General features: G+C 53.0%; 1 protein-coding gene across 1 annotated transcript in view; it reads right to left on the bottom strand.

The window, feature by feature from the left end:
• Nucleotides 1-15,086, bottom strand: part of PKNOX2 (PBX/knotted 1 homeobox 2) — a 91,843-nt gene extending 76,757 nt beyond the window's left edge. The window contains exon 1 of the mRNA XM_064470767.1: nt 15,000-15,086. The gene's annotated coding sequence lies outside the window, so the exon portion shown is untranslated. The remainder of the gene's footprint in view (nt 1-14,999) is intronic.
• Nucleotides 15,087-15,510: the final 424 nt, after the last annotated feature.

Here is a 15,510-nt window from a genome sequence, read left to right on the forward strand (position 1 = left end):
CGTCATCAATGACACAGACAGTGGGATCGAGCGCACCCTCAGCACGTTTGCAGGTGACACCAAGCTGAGCGGGGCGGGTGACACTCCAGGACGGGACGTCACCCAGAGAGACCCGGACAGGCTGGAGAAGTGGGCCTGGGGGAGCCTCATGAGGTTTAACAAGGCCGAGTGCAAGGTCCTGCACCTGGCTGGGGCCACCCCCGGTATTAATCCAGGCTGGGGGGTGGGGGCATGGAGAGCAGCCCTGCGGAGAAGGACCTGGGGGTGCTGGGGGTGAAAAGCTGCCCCCCTGCCCCGCTCCGTGAGACCCCCCTGCAGCGCCGCCTCCAGCTCGGGGCTCCTTGGCACGGGACAGACACGGGGCTGTGGGAGCGGGGCCAGGGGGGGCACAGAAATGCTCCGGGGGCTGGAGCCCCTCTGCTGCGAGGCCGGGCTGGGAGAGCTGGGGTTGTTCAGCCTGGGGAAGAGAAGCTGCGGGGAGACCTTGTTGTGGCATTTCGGTGCTTGAAGGAAGGAGGGGGGCGACCTCTTTAGCAAGGCCTGCTGTGACAGGACATGGGGGGATGGTTTGAAACTAAAGGAGGGCAGATTTAGGCTGGATCTAAGGAAGAAATGTTTTACGATGAGGGTGGGGAAACCCTGGCCCAGGCTGCCCCGAGAGGCGGTCGATGCCCCATCCCTGGAGACATGCAAGGTCAGGCTGGACGGGGCTCTGAGCGACCTGGTCTAGTTGCAGATGTCCCTGCTCACTGCGGGGGGTTGGACTGGATGGCCTCTAAAGGCCCCTTCCAACCCAAACCATGCTGTGATTCTATGATAATTAGGGTGCCCTGCAACGTTCTTTGCTGACTTGGGTACGATCCCACAGTCTTTGCTGATTTAGGTGTCACGCCAGGCCTTTTCTGATTTGGGTGCCCAGCATGAATCCTGGCTGATCTGGGTGCCCTGTTGGGGTCTTCCACTTGGGTGCCTTGCGAGCATCTTTGCTAATTAGGGTGCCCTGCAGGGCTCTTTGCTGATTGGGGTGCCCTGCAAAGATCTTTGCCAATTCGGGTGCCCCATCGGGACTGTTGCTAATTTGGGTGCCCTGCTTAGGTCATTAATTTAGGTGACCTGCAAGGATCTCGGCTGATCCGCGTGCCCTGTGAGCATCTTTGCTAATTTGGGTACCGCCCTACGATCTTTGCCAATTTAGGTGCCACACGAGGGTCAGTGCTAATTTGGGTGCCACATGTCGACCTCTGCTGATCTGGGTGCCTTGCTGGGGTCTTTATTTTGGGTGCCCTGTGAGCACCTTTGCTAATTAGGGTGCCCTGCAAGGGTTGTTGCTGATTTGGATACCATCCCACGGTCTCCGCTAATTTGGGTGCCCCGTTGGGGGCGCCCATTCGGGTGCGCCGGGAGCACCTTTGCCGACCTGGTTCCCCAGGCAGCTCCCAGGATGCCTCGCTGGCATCAGAGCATCCCGATACCGCACCCGCAGCCCCCGCGCTGCCTTAACGGCTCGGATTTTGCTAATTGTAGAAACCTAATGGGGGAAGGCGCTGGCGGGGGGGGGGAAAGGGTAATGGCCATCAGGCCAGCAATAAAGCAAAATCAATGGTCCGTGGGAAGAAATCATGTCCACTTAATACCAGCTTTGAAACTCTAATAGAATAATGTAATACTGAGGGGGTTTTGCTCTATACAGGGGGCACTAACGGCGCCGTCCATCCCGCACGGAGCCCTGGCCCCCGCCGCCCTCCACAGCAGGGATATTTGGAAAATATCTGGGAAGTACCGTGCTGGGGGTGCGCCCTAAGCTGGGCAGTATTGCTTTTTATTTGCTTTTCTTAATTTTTTTAAATTTTCTTTATTTTTTCTTTTTAAAATTTGTTTTTTAATTTTTCAACTTTCTTTTTTCAAATTTTTCTTCCAACTTCCTTTTTTCTATTTATTACCTTCCTCACTTTATTCTCTATCAGTCTTCTTCTTTCTTTTCCTTAATTTTCCTTTTGTCTTTTTCCTTTTCTCCCATTTTCTTTTTTCTCTTTATTTTCACTTTTCCAATTTTCCTTTGTTTTTTATCATCTTCCTCTTCCTTTTTTTTCCCCAATTTTCTTTTTATTTTCTCTTTTTTTTTCCCCTTCAGACAGGAGGGGAACAACTCCCCTGCCACATCAGGGGGGAAAAACCCACCCAACCCCTCAGCGTCCCCAGCAAGCCGCCAGCACCCAACCCCTATTTTCAACCTCTCCCGTCCAACCCTTTCCCCTGCCCTGCTTCACCCCAGTAAAAATTTAATTATTTCAGGGTTTTTGCTCACCCTGGGATGAAAAACCAAGTGTCCCTGTTCCTGGCAGGGAGGGACGCGGAGGAGATGCGTCCCAAACATTCCCCTTCAGATTAGGAAAAAAAACCCGACACAAAAACTTTTGCCTGGGGAAGTTTGGGCACAGGCAAAGCCCTTAATTCCAGGAAAACTGGGATTAAAAGCGGATGTGGAGTATTTATATGAAGTTGTGTAAATACAGACGCCACAACCCGGCCGACGTCACCAGAGCTTTTAAAAATCTAAAATATGCGACCGGAAAAAAATCTGTGTTTTCCCATCAAGCTACACCACCCCGCAGCCAAAAAAACAGTATAAACCAGTGGGGTTTTTATTAATGCCCTAAATCATACTGGTAACGCACAGATGCCCTCCCTGAGCATCCCAAATCCAGGCTGCGGCCCCCACCTCCAGCCGCAGGGTGGTTCCCCTCTGCTGGTGCCAACCCCCCACCCAACGCAGGCTCCGGAGCTTTTTCCTATGGGGAAAAATCTTAATTTTTCCCCCTAAAAATGCCGGGAGGGGGGGAATAATTGTTAAAACACACTCCTACTGTGGAGGAGCTGGGGGTGATGGATCATCCCAGGCTAGACCAAAGATGCTGGGGATGCTCTGGCTCCCTGCGTGCAGCGGGAAAAGGAAGCACCAAGCGCAGATACCCTCAACTCCCGGATATTTCCCGCAAGGATTCAGGCTATCCGCAGGGAAAACTCCACCGGGATTGCCGGCACAAGCTGCTTCATCCCCCCACCCACCCCCAAACGCAAAACGAGGAGCAAACAGCCGCTCATCTAAATAAACCCGGGATAAATAATAAAACCGAGGGATGCGCCGGAGCAGCTCGTGTTGCAGGACCCGGCCTCGCCAAGGGATTGCAGGGCCGGGCCATAAAGTGGCTATTTTGAGACGAGATATCGTTTTGCCAACAATTTCCCTCGGTTTCATGTGTCAGTGACCCAGCATCCCTAAAATAAATGGGAGGCCGCTCCCCCACCTTAAAGGGAATAGAAATAGAAATGTTAAATATAACAACGCAGGCACCCAAATAATTTATATTAATGATTTTTCTTATTTTAGGTTATTTACGGGAAGGACAATAAAAGCACGCCCAGGGTGAAAAGTGCTTTGGATTTCAGCAAATATCTGGAATTTTTTTCATGTAGAATCATCTATGATTCTATGAAATCTCATTAATTAAAAGTACACCTGACTCAAAGATGCTCCGAAGCTTGGGATCACAATTTGGGGGATTTTTACCCTGATTTGGAGAGTTTTCCCATAGAATTAAAAAAATAAATAAATAAAAGTTATCACCCTCCAGGCAGGATTGGTCCCCACTGGCCGTGCGCTCGGGGCTTTCTTGCCCAAAGCGGTGGCAAAGCCGTGATGCTCTTTGTGCCAACGCAGCAAAAATTGTTGGCAAAATCATCGTTTGCCCTTTTTTTTCCTTATTTGCCGCCCGCAACAAGCCCAACGGGGATTTTTTTGCTGTTTGGGGCCAAAAATCTGTAATTTAGGATTATCCCCATCCTCCCACTCCCTGGAGCTGATCATTATTATACATTAAAATAATTTCATATTAGATATACTATGCTCTACGTTAAAAGAATTTCACTAAAATTTCAATCTCTTGATTGAAAATTATCCTTTATCAGCTGGAATAATCGTCTGCGTCTCTCCCAGGAGAGAAACGTCATTTTTCGCAGCTAAAACTCGCTCCGTAGCGAGTCTTGAAGATATTTTTGACTCTCCGCAGCTCCGGGGACCTCACCTCCGCAGGATTTATTTTCCTCGCTTGCAAATGGGACAAAAAGTTTGAAACTCTTGTTATAAACCAAAAAAAAAAAACCACCAGTACCAGGATAAGGATTTTTCCAGGAATCAGCGCATCCGCAATGCTCGGAGGCTTAACTCGCATTGGAAAACTTCTCTGTATTGAGAAGTATGTGGCTGGGTTGACGGCCAGCTCGCGGCTCGCTCACGGAGGATGCCACGATGATTTTCTGGGGCAGACGTCACGCGCCCGCGCTCGCTCCCCTCCCCAGCTTGATAATTTCCGTTTATAAATCAATCCATCAATAATTTTCTATTATCAACCAGTCAAGCCATGATTTCCTATTATAGATCAATCAATCAATACATTTTTATTAGAGGTCAATTGGAATTAAATAAAATTTAATTAGTTTTAGGTTCAATCGCCGCCGGGCTAAACGCCACCGTGCATATCCCCCCCCCAAAAAAAAAAGCAGGTATTTATAGCTGGCGCGTCTCATCCCCGCTGCCCTCGGCCCCAGCGATTAATTAAATTAGCACAAAGAGGGGCTTGTTGAGCGTCTCCAGCCTGGAGAAGTCGAGCCGCCGAACAGGAAACAAAGGGTTGAATTCTGTCTGGTTCGCTGGAGGGTGCTGCGCGTCCCCAGCGGGTGCTGGAGTGGGGCCAGGGGTACCCCGTCCCGTGTGTGTCCCCCCCCCAGCCCTGTCCCGCACCCTGGTGGGATGGGGGTGGATGGGGAGAGCGCGCGCTGGGCTGGCGCGGGTGGGCGAAGGGGGTTTTGCTAAGTGGGGTTTGCTAAGGGCGGGGGTTGCTAAGCAGGTCTTGCTAAGCAGGGTTTGCTAAGTGGGGTTTGCTAAGGGGGTCTTGCTAAGGTGGGGTTTGCTAAGCAGGGTTTGCTAAGTGGGGTTTGCTAAGCAGGGTTTGCTAAGTGGGGTTTGCTAAAGGGGTCTTGCTAAGGTGGGGTTTGCTAAGCAGGGTTTGCTAAGTGGGGTTTGCTAAAGGGGTCTTGCTAAGGTGGGGTTTGCTAAGCAGGGTTTGCTAAGTGGGGTTTGCTAAAGGGGTCTTGCTAAGGTGGGGTTTGCTAAGCAGGGTTTGCTAAGTGGGGTTTGCTAAAGGGGTCTTGCTAAGGTGGGGTTTGCTAAGCAGGGTTTGCTAAGTGGGGTTTGCTAAGGGGGTCTTGCTAAGGTGGGGTTTGCTAAGCAGGGTTTGCTAAGCGGGGTTTGCTAAAGGGGTTTGCTAAGTGGGTTTTGCTAAGCGGGTCTTGCTACACAGGTCTTGCTAAGGGGGTCTTGCTAAGCAGGTCTTGCTAAGCGGGGTTTGGTAAAGGTGTCTTTCCCAAGGAGGTCTTTGCTAAGGGGGTTTTGCAAAGCAGGTTTTGCAAAGGGAGCTTCACAAAGTCGGGTTTCCTAAGTGGGCTTTGCAAAGGGGGTTTCGCAAAGGGGGTTTTGCTGAGGGGTCTTTGCTGAAAGGGCCTTTGCAGGGCAGTTTTGCAAAGGGGTCTTCACAAAGGCGACTCCGCAAATCCCACCGGGGAGGGTTTCCCAGCATTGTCGCTCCCCAGATTTATGCTCAGCCCAAACCGGAGGCCAGGGCGCCGCTTTGGGCACGTTTCAGCTGCTTTTGGTGCCGGCCTCCATTACGACCTGAGGATTAATGGTTAAAGAAGCGGTGGGGGGGGGGGAACCATAATCCCCCTGAGTCCTTCCCAACTCATCACAGGAGTGTGAGAGCACTGACACACCCAGTCCCTCTCCAAGGGCAATTAATTCAGGGTGAAAAAGCTCCCAGTAATTCCTGCAGGGATAACAGCACCAGGAATTTCTCCAGCTTCCCCCCGTCGAGCCTAAATCCCAACATAAATGGTCGCAGGGAAAATAAAACCCCCTGATGTCTATACCTTGAGATAACCTTGGCCACCTTCCAGGTGCTCTGCTATTAAAGATGCTACAAAACCACTTTATTTGGTGTTTTTCGGATAAATATCCTCACCGGGTCCTGCAGCCACGCTGTTTGGGATGGTAATTTTATAAGGGCAGGAAGCGGAAAAAAAAAGACAACTCTGTTTTCGGAGGTTGTTTAGGTAGGGAGGAAGGATTTAGCGCGGCGTAGGGCGGTTTTAGAATGGAACAGGTTATGATAAATAGAAGGGAAAGCTGCCCGGTGGCAAGAGGCAGCTGCCCGGACAAGGAGAAAACGCTGAAACACTCAAAAAGAGTGAAAAGCAACTCAATTAAAAAGCGACGGGTGCGAGGGCAGGATCGGGGCGGGGATCGGGTTTGCACGGGGGGAAAGAAGTGGGAATGGAATGGGGCCTGGGGTCACAGCCAAAAGCTGGAGGAGCATCACTGAAATTGCAGGAGCTTCCCTAAAATTGCACCAGCATCCCTAAGAATGGCACCAGCATCCCTAAAAACCGCACCATCAACCTTAAAATGGCACCAGCATCCCTAAAAATTGCATGAGCATCACGAAAACTGCACTGGCATCCCCAAAATTAGACTAGCATCCCTAAAATTAAACTGGCATCCCTAAAATTGCACCAGAATCCCTAAAAATCGCATCAGCATCCCCAAAATTGCGCAATCAACCCTAAAATTGGACCAGCATCCCTAAAATTGGGCGAGCATTCCTTGAATCAGACCAGCATCCCCAGAATCAGACCAGCATCCCCAAAATTGCACGAGGATCTGTAAAAATCACACCAGCATCCCTAAAAATTGCACGAGCGTCACGAAAACTGAACCAGCATCCCCAAAATAAGACCGGCATCCCCAAAACCGCACAAGCATCCCTAAAGATTGCACGAGCGTCCCCAAAATTGCACCATCAAGCCTAAAATTGGGCCAGCATCCCCAAAATTGCACGAGCATCACTAAAACTGCACCATCAACTCTAAAAATGGCATCAGCACCCCCAAAATTGCATCATCAACCCTAAAATTGCACCGGCATCCCTAAAAATTGCATGAGCGTCACTAAAATAGCACCGGCATCCCTAAAATTGGGCCAGAATGCCCAAAGTCGGACCAGCACCCTCAAAATTGCAAGAGCTTCACTAAAACTGCACCAGCATCCCCAAAAATCACACCAGCATCCTTAAAAATTGCATGAGCGTCACAAAAACTGCACTGGCATCCCCAAAATTAGACCGGCGTCCCTAAAATTGGGCCAGCATCCCTAAAACCACACAAGCATCTCTAAAAACTGCACAAGCATCCCCAAAATTGCACCATCAAGCATAAAATTAGGCCAGCATCCCCAAAATTGCACAAGCATCCCCAAAATTGCACCAGAATCACTAAAATTGGACCAGAATGCCTGAAATCAGACCAGCATCCTCAAAATTGCATGAGAATCCCTAAAAATGGCACGAGCATCCCCAAAATTGCCCCACCCCTCCTAAAATTGCAGGACTACCCCTAAATCCCCACCGGCATCCCCGGAGTAAGGCGGAACTGCGGGGAGAGCCGCGGTGGGGCCGGCTTGCCAGCGCTGATAGGGGTTTTAATTATGGGTTCGTTACGAGCATCACAGTTATCAGATGAAGCTTCATCCAGGCAAGCATCCCTCCGGCACCCCAGGGAGCGAGCTGAACCCCGGCTCCAGGGGGACTGGGCTGCAAACGACCCCGCTAACGAAGGGGAGATGGGAGGCAGCCACCATCCAAGGATTTCCTAGCTCCTATCCCGGGAAAAGCGAGGGAGGGGGAGGAAAGTCCCGGAATATATATAAAAAACTAGCCTTTTCCTTAAATTTATTTATTTTAGAGTGCAAATAAAGCAGGTTCCTCGTCTTGAATATTTCTTGTTTTATAAAAAGGAGAGTTGTAAGGAGGAGCAAGGTGAGGGAGAGGATGCGGGACACGGGATGCTCCGGAGGGAAGGCGCCCGCCGCCATCGCCGAACCGATTATTTATCATTAATTATGAACTGATAAAGGCGCTAATAAAATATAACACCCAGAGAGGGTTCAGCTCATCGACCCCGCACACCTGAGGGCTCCCCTTTGGAAAGAGGCAGCGGAAAAATGCTGGAAGATAAGAAGGGGAATAGAAAGTTAGGGGGAAGATTTAAAAAATCAGAAAAATCAAGTGGTTTTTTCTGGGAGAGGCACCAAAATCACCAACCCGCAGCCCGGCCATCCCCGGCATTGCCGCTGGCAACAGGCGGCAGCATTCGGCTGGAGAAATTAGCAGCTTGGAACAATAAATTCCCTTTTAAATTTATTGCTCGGGAGCATTAAAAATGTCTAAAGCGGTTTACATCCCCCACCGCAGTGGGAATTTGCTTGGGGATAAGGGAGCTTGTAATTGCTATTCTAAAACTTGCCTTAGAAGCTTCAAGTAGTGTTTAAAAAAACCTTTTAAGGGCTTTATAAAGCTATAAAGTGTCTTCCGATGTACCTAGAAGTGATATATCTGTAAAAGACTCGTCCTGCCTCCACCAAATAATCCGAGGAGTAACGTGCCGCCGGTCAGATAACGTGAAATAAAACCACTAAAATAAAATATTCTGGGGTTTTTTTTTTTAATTGTTTGGAAAAGTTTTGACTCGCCGCCTGATTAGCCAAGTTATTTTGGTGTCGCCTGCAGCAGGGGAGGGGGACGGGGATCGGTGAGATCCCCCCGGGGATGCGGAGGATCCCGGTGTGGGGTGCGTGGCGGCCTGTCTGCCTGAGGTGGGCTGCTGAAAGGGGGGGAAAAGGGGAAAAGGGGGGAAAAGGGGGGGGAAAAAGGGGGGAAGGGGGGGAAAGGGGGGAAAGGGGGAAAAGGGGGAAAAGGGGGAAAAGGGGGAAAAGGGGGGAAAAGGGGGAAAAGGGGGAAAAGGGGGGAAAAGGGGGGAAAGGGGGGAAAGGGGGGAAAGGGGGGAAAGGGGGGGGAAAAGGGGGGGGAAAAAGGGGGGAAGGGGGGGAAAGGGGGGGAAAGGGGGGAAAAAGGGGGGGAAGGGGGGGAAAGGGGGGAAAGGGGGGAAAGGGGGGGAAAGGGGGGGAAAAAGGGGGGAAGGGGGGAAAGGGGGGAAAGGGGGGAAAGGGGGGGGAAGGGGGGGGAAGGAGGGGGGACAGGAGGGAGGAAAAAGGAGGGGTGGAAAAGGTGGGGAAAAAAGGCGGGGAAAAAGGGGGGGGGGGAAATGGGGCAGGAAAGGAAAAAAAACCGCCATATTTCCCATCAAGGAATGATCCGGGGGTTCAAGTCCTAAACCAAACCGAAGCCCGACGTGAGCGCGAGGCAGCCCCCCGGGCGCCGCCGCCTTCCAACGGGGACGAGGCGACTGTCCTGCTCCAAATCCCAGTTGCAAACGTGTCCTGGCCAAAAATCTATCAAACCGGGGCCAAATAAAACCAGAACCTCACAAAACGGTCCGAAATTGGGCTTATTTTGAACTGGCTTTATGGGATTTACGGATAGGAAGCAGGCAGCCGGGGCGGGCGGTGAAAGGGAGAACGAGAAAAAAAATGTGCTTTTGGTTATAACTTTTTTCATAGTTTTTGCGACACCTTATTAAAGTCGAAAGCTCTGTTTAGAACATTATTGGGGTATTTTTTTCCCCCTCTCATCCACCCAAGCAGGATTTCACGGCGGTTTGCAAAACTCTCCTCCACCTGCAGGGAAATATCTGAGGTTTTTTTCTGGGTTCTGCATCCCTATCTTGAATTTTTATGGCATTTTGGTGGATATTTGGGATTTTCCTGCCCAGATGATAGCTGGTGCGTGTGGGATGGGACAGGTCACACGGGCCGGGACGCTCAGAGGGCTTCAAGGGTGGATGGGAAAATAAAATGGAATATTAAAAAAAAATAAAATAAAATGGAGAATAAAAAAAAAGTCAAATAAAAAGTGAAATTAACGATTTTGAAATGAAAAATTTTAAAAAATAATAAAAAAGAAAGGTGTGGACGTGGTACTTAGGGATAGGGTTTTAGTGGTGGGCTTGGGAGTTGGACTCATGATCTTAAAGGTCTTTGCCAACCAAAATGATTCTACGATTATGAAACTAAAAGAGAAGAGGAAGAGGAAGGGAAAAGGAAAAAAAGGAAAAAAGGAAAAAAGGAAAAAAGGAAAAAAAGGAAAAAAGGAAAAAAGGAAAAAAGGAAAAAAGGAAAAAAGGAAAAAGGAAAAAAAGGAAAAAAGGAAAAAAGGAAAAAAGGAAAAAAGGAAAAAAGGAAAAAAGGAAAAGGAAAAGGAAAAGATATAAAAGAAAAAAGAAAATAAAAATTAAAAAGAATATAAAAATTAAAAACAAAGAATTAAAAGTTAAATTAAAAATAAATTTAAAATTAACTAAAACTTTGAGGGTCCTGGAAAATTATTTCTAGTTGAAACAGCTCTAAAGCCGAGCTCTAGATAAGCCTCAACCTTCTCCCAAGCCCTCCTTCCCTCGCTCCTCTGGTCCCTCGGAGCATCTGTATCCCATTAGCGGCAAAGAGCATCCCGCCAGGGCAGTGCCCACGGAGGAAAAAAGCCCTTTTTGGCCTTTAAAGACTAAAAAAAAAACCCCAAAACAACACGCCAGAAGCTCGCAAACCTTTAACGAACACAGCTTTAAAGCAAGGTGTGGACTCACGAGGGTTTGTGTTCCCTTTTGGAAGAGGGAAAGCCAAAAAAATAAGATATAATCAGGCGGGGGGAAGAGACGAGGCCAAATCCTTGTCTTATTTATACAGCTGCAAATCACAGCTGGGCAGAAGCGACCTCATCCCGACACGATTGGCTCCATCCCGATGCGATCGGCTGTTTTTCCCCATGGCTGTTACCTGGAGCATCACCTCGGTCCTTGCAAGGCTCGAGGAGGGGATGAAACCGGGTCTAAACTTAATCTAGGATTAATTCCCATCCCTCTGGATTATTATTTTGAGCTGGCGTCTTAACGATGCCAGGAAACCATTTAGTTTTCGCTAATTAGAGGGCATTTGTTAACACCCTCTTCGGCGGCGGTGGAAAATTATTTGGGAATCAAGTTATTCGACGGCATGGGGGATTGTAAATCCAACCGGGAATTGTCTGGATCCAGCAAATTATCCCGCCAACACCCCAAAAAAGGCATATTTGCACATCCTGGAGGAAAATAAGGATGGAGAATAACGGGGGATGGGGTGCTGAGATGGCGTCAGGGCCTGAAAAAAGAGGATATTGATGCTCGGTCCTGCTTTCGGGGACGTCAATCTCCTTAATCTATCCCTAATCGGGGCAAAAGTTTCCTCTTGGCTTTAGGAAACACAGTCCCTTGTTCGAATTTGGTATTTCTGCGAGGGAAAAGGAGAGATGGCGAAGAGGGAGTTTATGGGAGCTGGGGAAAAGGGAGCTTGGCAGCGTAAAACTCCTGCTTTAGTATTTTAAATTAACATTTCCCGCTAGAGCAAGGCTTTAAAATCCTTATTTTAAACCCCCGAAACGCGAAGCCACCGCATGCCACGGGCGCCTGGAGGCGGCAAGTTGGGAAATGAGGTTGTTCCCCAGCGCCCCGGGGGGATAAAACCTTCCCCTCCCGGCACAACTGCCTGCATTTACTCAAGGAAAAAGGAGATTTCCTTAAAAAAAAGGAATTTCCTGAAAACTATTTATTTTAAAAAGTATTTTCCTTACAAATAAGATATTTCCTTTAAAAAGGCAATTTCCTTTAAGAGATTTCCTTATAAAAAAGGGAGATTTCCTTTAAAAAGGGGTGATTTCCTTAAAAAAGGTTTCCTTAAAAAAAGACTTCCTTAAAAAATACTTCTCTTAAAGAAACCTGATTTCCTTAAAAAAAGGCAATTTCCTTAAAAAAAAAGTCATTTCCTTAAAAAAAAGATATCCTTCAAAAAATTCCCTTAAAAATCCTGATTTCCTTAAAAAAAAAGGCAATTTCCTTAAAAAAAAAAAGGCCATTCCCCCCAAAATAAAGGCCATTCCTCACCCAAAAAGGGCAATTTCCTTAAAAAAAAAAAGGCGATTTCCCTTCTCCTCCCAGAACGGCTGGCGGGAGCGCAGCACGTGCCCCTCCGCGCCGGGCGGCGACGCCAAGCGTCCCTTCTCCCCCTTCCCCCCCGTGCCGCCAGGGCGCTGGCAGTACGTCCCGCCGAGGTGTCGCAGACACCGCGCCATATGCTCGTCCTGTCAAAACTCGGGGGTTACGGGACCCCCCGATGCTGGTTTTGGGGGGCAAATTCCCTTAAAATCCTAATTTGGGGAGGACGGGGGGTGCGGTGTCACCCCCCCACGCTGCTCCCTGTGAGCCTCTCCCGTAATTAGCCTCGAGCAATTAACATTTGCCCCTGATGAAGGAATCTCAGCGCAGGGCGGGAAATAAAATAGGGGGGGGAATGAAATAATCCCCGTCCCGTCATCCTTCTGCCCCTCCCCAAAAGAAGAAAAGGTGTTATTTTTTAACCCAAATCACCAGAAAACCCATTAATTCACCCCAACCCCTCTCCCCGCCTGCACAGGGCTGCGAGGGCCCCTCAAACATCAGACGCCGAAGGTTTTGGGGGTGTTCGGTATTTTTCAGGGAGCACCCCCCCTTTTTTCCAGCAACTGGAAGATGCCGAATATGTCGAGTCAGCACTTTTGGAGCCCACAACGCCCAAAAGTTTCGCTTAAGCCGGGTCTACCGAGCCACGCTCCGCTTTCCCGCCCCCCCCAGCTCCAGCTGTGCCACTTTTGGGGTTTTAAAGGGAAAATAAATCTTTTAAAAAAGTAAAATTAAGGCATTTCCCCTTCTGTGCGTCCCCCCGGCAGACGGCAGCCCCCACATCCCGGCCAAAAATAATCCATCCCCCCCCTTCCCCTTAATCTAATCTCTCCAGCCGGGAGTTTGAAAATATCCGGCGGGTTTAGGGTTTCCCGTTACGAGATAGTGGGGAAAAAAAGATCCTCGGGAGCGAGAAAAACCGGGAAGAGCCCAAACAAAGAGCTGGAGCCAGAGCCTAAGTCGAGCTTCGACGCCCGGTGAGGACCGGGATGAAGCTGGGGGGGACACGCGTCCCTCGGCAAAACTTCCCGAGCTGCGCGACGCCGCCAGCAGAGCCGCCCTCCTGCGGATGTAAATCGGCTAAAAAATTAAAAATAAATTTAAAATTTCCATAATTATTAATAAACCACACACACACATTGCTGCCGAGCCGCGAAAAAAATCGGATTATTGGGGGGGGTTCAGCATTTATCCAGCCCTACGGGCACAGGAGGGATGTGCCGGGGGGGTCCCGCGGAGGAAACAGACACAGCGAGGGAAATGGGGGTCACTGGGGGGAACGGGGGTCACTGGGGGAATGGGGGTGCTTTGTGGGGGGTGGGTTTACACCCCACCCCGGGAAGCAGCGGGCTGCGGTGCGCCAGCAAGGGCCCCGTTTCAGCGCTGGCGTCGAGCCCGCGTGGGGCCCTGCGAGGTGGCGGCGGCGGGTGTGTGCGTGCCCCCCCAACAGTGGGTGTCCTGGGGGTGCTGGGGGGCGCCCCGAGGTCAAGGGGTGCCTTGTAAGCTGCGGATAAAGCAGGCCCCCCCCCCCCCCAGCCCTGTTTGCACAGCAGGCAACTTCCAGCTGCAAAATGCAATGAGCTGGAGGGGGCTGCGAACCCCAACCCCCCCGGGGGTGAGGGGAACAGTTGCAACCGGTTGGGGGGTTCACACACACCCCCGGAGGGCATTGCAACCGGCTGGAGGGGAGCTGCAAACCCCGCACCCCCCCGGGAGCATTGCAACTCGTCGGGGGTCTGCAGAGGATATTGCAACCGGCTGGGGGGGGCGAGGGGGGTTGCGACCCGCCGGGGGTGCGGGGGTGGGCATTGCAACTGGCTGGGGGGTCTGCAGCAAGCCCGAGGGCATTTGCAACCCCCCCGGGGGTCACTGCAACCGGTTGGGGGTCTGCAGACGGGGTTGCAACCCCCTCCGGGGGGGGGGGCACTGCAACCGGTCAGAGCGTCTGCAGCAAGTCCGAGGGTATCGCAAATAGCTTGGGGGGCTGCGCCCCTCCCCGCCACACCGGGGGGGCCATTGCAACTGACCGAGGGGTCTGCAAGCAGTCCCAGGGCATTGCAACCGGCCGGGGGGGTGGGCTGCAACCAGCTGGGGGGCGGCGCAGGGCATTGCAACGGGCCGGAAAGGGGTGCAAACCCCGCCGTAGAAGCACTGCAACCCCCCCCGGGGGGCACTGCAACGGCCGGGGGGGGGGCGGCTTTGCAACCCCCCCGGGGGGGCACTGCAACCGGCCGGGGGGGGTGCAGCCCCCTAGGAGCACTGCAACCCCCCGGGGGGCACTGCAACCGACCGAGGGGGGTGCAGCCCCCTAGGAGCACTGCAACCCCCCGGGGGGCACTGCAACCGGCCGGGGGGGTGCAGCCCCCTAGGAGCACTGCAACCCCCCCGGGGGGCATTGCAACCGGCCGGGGGGGGTGCAGCCCCCTAGGAGCACTGCAACCCCCCGGGGGGCATTGCAACCGGCCGGGGGGGGGGTCTTCAACGGGCCGGGATCGTTGCAATCCCTCGGGATCGTTGCAAATCCCCCCGGGACCGTTGCAACCGGGGGTGGGGGTCTTCCAACCCCCCCGGATCATTGCAGCCTCCCCCCCCCTCCGAAATCATCGCAACCGGCCGGGGGTGGGGGGGGGGTGGGGGGGGGGTCGCCGCAGAGAACCGCAACGGCGGGGGCAAACCGCAGCCGGCTGGAGGTCAGCCCGGCGGGGGGGGGGGGGCGGGGGGGGAACCGGACACCGGGGACGGACAACACACACGCTGCGACCGAGGCCCGCGCCGGCCCCGGCCCCGCACTGCGAGGGGAGGCGGTGCGGAACGGCAAGTTACTTCCCGCACCGGAGGGGATGGGGGGGAGGGGGGGTGGGGGGTCCCCGCCGCCGCCGCACGTGCCCCGCCGCCCGGGCCGCTTTGTCCGCGGCGCTCGGCGCGGCTCCGCCCGCCCCCGCGCGGCGGCCCGCCGGTGAGTGACAGCCTACCTGCCCGCCAATCTTCATCACACCGACACCGGCCTGACAGCGCGGCCGCCGCTCGCCGCCCGCCCCGCCCGGCCCCGCCGCGCCGCCGCCGCCACGCCCCGCCCCGCCCCGCCGCCGCGACACGCCCCCCCGCCGCCGCGGGACACGCCTTCCTCGCGGGGAGCCACGCCCCCTCCCGCCGCCGCGACACACCCCCCTCGCGAGAAGCCACGCCCCCGCCCCAAGCCACGCCCCCGCCGCGCCGCCGAGCGCCACGCCCCCCGCCGCGCCGCCGAGCGCCCCCTGCCGGCCGGCGCCCCTCCCACACACCCCCTCCCCCGGCCAGCCCCCCCCCCCCCCCCCCCCCCCCGCGGCAATGCTGACCCTCCCCCAGGCACCCCCAAAAGGACGCCCCCAAGCAGCCCTCGGACCCCCCCAGCACCTGGGTCCCCCACACCACCACTCGGCTCCCCCCCGGCTGCATTAGCCCCCCAAACACATTTGCTGCCTCCATCTGCTTTTGCCCCCCCAA

Source organism: Phalacrocorax carbo, chromosome 21 (assembly GCF_963921805.1).
Source record: "Phalacrocorax carbo chromosome 21, bPhaCar2.1, whole genome shotgun sequence".
NCBI classification, from domain to species: domain Eukaryota; kingdom Metazoa; phylum Chordata; class Aves; order Suliformes; family Phalacrocoracidae; genus Phalacrocorax; species Phalacrocorax carbo.